This window comes from Mytilus edulis, chromosome 3, assembly GCF_963676685.1.
Source record: "Mytilus edulis chromosome 3, xbMytEdul2.2, whole genome shotgun sequence".
Classification (NCBI taxonomy): domain Eukaryota; kingdom Metazoa; phylum Mollusca; class Bivalvia; order Mytilida; family Mytilidae; genus Mytilus; species Mytilus edulis.
Window position 1 is genome coordinate 55638155 of NC_092346.1, and position 5409 is coordinate 55643563.

Below are 5409 nucleotides of genomic sequence, written 5' to 3' on the forward strand. Positions count from 1 at the left end.
GGTCTACCAACTAGCCGCACTTAAATGAAAGCTTATTTTGATTTTTGTAATCTACACAGAATACCAAAAAAAACGAAATTTATTAAACTTTTCTTAAAATATAATTGCAAATACATTTTTTTATCATTATTGGAGAATAACTTTATACTTGTTAGCTTAGTTATTTGTATAACAATTGAAAAGAAACCTGTTAATTGTATCATAATCATACTATTGATGCGTGATTAACATTTATATATAACTTTATTGCAAAAACCAGAGACATATAATACAAGAGATTGGCAACTCTTTTAAACAGGTTGTGATTTACCTGACCATCGAATAATTCAAGCCTAATATACATGTCACACTGTGAAATTATGTCTCCGACACAGGTGTATATTAAATAGAAACCCATTATGAAACTATCAAATAAAATGAACTCTGATACAATTTATTAAGTGTCAACTATTTAATATCGTTTTTTTTTAATTCAATATCAAATTATGTCTCTTTTTCAATAATACAAATAATACAAATTAAAATGACATTGAAATAAATATTTATGCATGAACTCAAATTATTTAATTAATTATGTTAATTTTAACACGGAAACAGTTAATTTATGCTTAAACATTCACCCTTACTTCGAGTACTTTTAATACTTTGATAAAGACTCTATTACCCAAAGAGATCTCGCGAGGTTTAAATGTGGCCGTGTGATATTACGGGATTTCGCCAAGTTGCCAATCTCTTGTATTATATGTCTCTGTATTATATGTCTCTGGTTTTTGCAATAAAGTTATATATAAATGTTAATAACGCATCAATAGTATGATTATAATACATTAACAGGTTTCTTTTCAATTGTTATACAAATAACTAAGCTAACAAGTATAAAGTATCATGTCTCTGCAAAAACAGAGTTTTTAACAGCAATTTGATTTTATAGCACTTCACTTTGGTGTTCAAAGGTATTGACGTGGGCAGGGACAAAGATATACAACGGGATTGCATCTTTTTTATAAGTGGTTTATCTATTTGTCATGAGTGGGGCCAGTTGACAGACCGTATTTCAGCGGGATTTTAACCCTTTTCATAAGGGGAGCATGTTATCATAACTATTAGGTGTGGGGCGATTTTCCAGTGGGGCGATTTGTCATGGATTCTACAGGAATATATCAATATTATTAGATATACTGTTCCTAGGGCTATATAAGATATAAAAAAAAATACTGACACTTGAATACAATTTGTGTATAAACATAATGATTTCTCACAGTATTGGCATGTGATAGAAATATTTCAAGATAGTTTGTCCTGCTGAAAAAAGACCGGCATCATAAAAGCTCAGAGTTTTGTATAAAAAATTCATCAAAATAGGAAATGACATAAAAATTAGTTTTTGGCAAACACGGTTTTTTACAGATGAATTAAGATAGGTGAAATACTTTTGACCTAAGACTGTAAGTGGAATTTTTTGTTATGATAAACCAGATAAAATTTTCAAAGAGATGTTATTTACCGAGCTCAGAAATTTCAAATGAGATACGATACGGGAAAATTTATCGATCCTATAACAAACTTATTCTAAATATATATATTTTTTATACCAGTTCAACATTGAAATTAGATCTTTGGATATTGTTTCTATAGTTATAAATGTTGATTATGTTATTAGTAGATTAAAACCACTAATTATAAATATGATATATAATTGTTTTAAAAATAAATAATAATTTCAGGCGTTTGCGCTTTTTTACCTGTAAAACGATAGGACATTTGCGCTTCCGATACTATGGACATTTACGCTTTAGATTTTGATTCACCTGTATTAAAGTGATCGGACATTTGCGCTTTTTATCTAAATATAAGTGAACCTAGATATTCCAAATTTGCAGATCCTGCATGGCAGAAAATTATGTGACAATTGAATCACGATTTCCAGCCATCACACAGTAAGCGTACGAAAAATGGTCCAGAGTCCTTCCATGCCCACTATAATGAACAGTTTTATTTGACTCATCCTGCTATTTTTATCTTTTTGGAGAGTATCATTGAACAAAAGTCGGTGAATTACATTAAGATTCGTTATATTGATAAACAGGCACCAAGCAGATATCAAGCGAAAACTGACCTGTGATGACTGTACATGTTTTATGTCTTTAGAATGTTTCCGTTTAGCTGTATATTAACTTTTAAACATAGTAATTATATTTAGTGCTATGAAATGTACTATGAAAAGATTTTAAACTTTTAACCATATAGAAAAATATGACTTTTACTCTGCCAGGTCAAACCTGTCGGTCCCAAGTCCGTAAAAAGGAGGAGGGAAGTCATAAAAACAAAATATTGCAAAAGCGCAAATGTCCTATGTAAAAAGCGCAAATGTCCTATGTAAAAAGCGCAAATGTCCTATGTAAAAGGCGCAAATGTCCTTTTTTAAAAAGCGCAAATGTCCTATGATTTGAAGCTCAAGTGTCCAAAATAAAAAGCGCAAATGTCCTATGAAAAAGCGCAAACGTCCCATGCCGATAATTTCACAGTTTTATCAATCTATCGATCCCTGTTTCTCTGGACATTGTACACGGAAAGAGGGTGTTCTCTTGCTATGTAATGGTAAACACAGACGTGCCGCTGGTATGGGTCACATTTTTTATCAGTGAAAGTCATTATATCAATGGGGTGCAATTTTACGGAGGTAATGTATCAATGGATAGAATTTGACTTTGTCAATGGGTCCGGCATAAATGTTCGTGTTCGGGACCTATCATTGAGTGGTTTTCGTTAGTAGCTGTATGTCATATTTGATTTTCGTGATTTTTTAAATATAAACAAGGCTGTTAGCCTTCTCGTTTGAATTGCCGTTGGCATTTTTCATTTCGGGGCCTTTTAAAGCAGACTATGCGGAATGGTTTTTGCTCATTGTTTAAAGCCATACGGTAATCTATAGTTGTTGATTTCTGTGTCATTTAATTGGTCTCTTGTGGAGAGCTGTCTCATTAGCAATTATACCACATCTTCCTTTTTATATTCCAGGAAGACACCATAAAATTATCTAATCAAGTTGTTTTAAATTTTGTGAAGAGCTGTTAGATATCTGCACCGCTGGCAATCTTACAATATACCTGTTGAAATCGATATCGTGGATAATAAAATTGAGAATGGAAATGAAGAATGTGTCAAAGAGACAACAATCTGACCAAAGAGCAGAAAGCAGCTGCAGGCCACCAATGGGCCTTTAATACAGCGAGAAAATACCGCACCCGGAGGCGTGCTTCAGTGGGCCCCTAAACACATATGTATACTTGTTCAGTGATAATGGACGCCAAACTATAAACTTCAAAATATATAAAAGAAACTAAAATTTAAATTTCATACAAGACTAACAAAGGCCAGAGGCCAGGCGCAAAAATGCGGCGGAGTAGAACATTTTTTTTTTTAGATCTCAACCTTCGCCCTATACCTCTTGTAATTGTAGGAAAAACAACATACAAAAATACGCACAGTCAAAATCAGTTTAAAAGAAGTCAGAGTCCGATGTCAGAAAAGGTAACAGAAGAAACTAAACAAAATGACAATGATACATAACTTTTCAAAGGACTATTAGCAGTTATTGACATGTCAGCTCTAGACCTCAATTTAACTGATTGAAATATAATGTCTTCATCATATGAATATCAAGCACAATCACTCCCGTTAGGGGTTTAGTATTATACCATCATAAAATATATATCAAGGCAACATCTAGCATTTTCTGTGTGCAAATGATCAATGTCCGTATAGTCTTTAGTGTTTTTCAGTTTATCCATATTGTTACACATATTCGTACTTTTACTTTGTTTTAGTTGCTTCCTTAGTAACCCGACTGTTGTCTCTTTTGACGTTCTTTATTGTACGTCAATCCAATCTTAACATTATAACTTATTTTGTCTATTTACGCAGAATGAGATCTCTAGATCTGGACTGAATATGTTGTTTTAGTTTATATTTGGCGTTGATTAGATACGAATCTGCTTACCCTTCCGGAGCACCTGAGTTCACCCCTAGATTTTGGTGAGGTTCGTGTTGTTTATAATAATTCTTTAGTTTTCTATGTTATGTCATGTGTACTATTGTTGTCTGTTTGTCTTTTTCATTTTAAGCCATAGCGTTGTCAGTTTATTTTCAATTTATGAGTTTGACTGTCCCTCTGGTATCTTTCGTCCCTCTTTTGTGGATGATTTCTTTGATAGAGGATTACTGCTCACAAGGAAGCTATTAACCCAAGAGTTGCAAATGGTGAAGTTGAAATCATCCCTTTTCGTAAATTTTACGAACGCCATCACAAGTTGGTTGATCGTTATGGAATACTAGTAACCGTTTCACAGATGATATCGGATATGTTCCTTATGTCGTAACTACAATACCCTTCCCTTTTCACGAATGTGACCTACCGAATTAAGAATATTTACCGGATTTGTAATAACATAAGCAGCACGACGGGTGCTCCTTATGAAGTAGGATCTGCTCACCATTTCAAAGCACCTGAGATCACCCACAGTTTTTGGTGGGGTTCGTGTTGCTTAGTCTTTAGTTTTCTATGTTGTGTTTCTGTACTATTATTTGTCTGTTTGTAATTTTTATTTGTAGCAATGGCGTTGTCAGTTTATTTCAATCTATGAGTGAGTCTGTCCCTCTGGTATCTTTTTGTCCCTCTGACGTCGTTCTGGTAATACAATGGCAATGATATGATCACGAGTCTATAGCTCGAACGTGTCTACGGACGAACGAAATTGATAAAGAGATATTTTTATCATCTATTTAGCTAGGTTCACACTGCCGATCAGACCAACTCGACCAAGCCCGATCAAGACAAATTACGTGATCGGGAGACTGGTCCGACTCAATCGACAAGAATGTTCGGGATAGCCTACCTTGCTAGTCATCGATCTGACTTTCTACCCGAGAGTTTTTGACATGTCAAAAACACTCGAGTAAGGATCGAGAAGCAAGTCACTCTAGAAGAGATCGATAATTTGTCGAATAGCGGTCGAATTGATCGGGAAAGGATCGTGTAGAGATAGAGTTTGGTCGGAATACAACAGTTTTATCAATCAGTACTCGATCATTTCGACCTTTGCCCGACTAATGTTCGATCATTTCCAGATTAACTCTACCAATACCCGATCCCTTCGCGACCACATTCGATCACTCTTCGATATCTACTCGGCCATACACGAGAACACACGACTGCTACACGATTTTCTAAAAGTGTGTGCAGATCTGATTAAATCTCATAACTCTGCTTCCGCAAAAATATATAGTGGCAACATTATTTTTACTGTACAAAAATTCCACCATGTACAGTACGTGTCTTTACTTTTGCAAGGAGAGGTGAAATTTTAAAAGAGAGACAAAAGACACCAAAGGAACAATCAAACTCAGAGG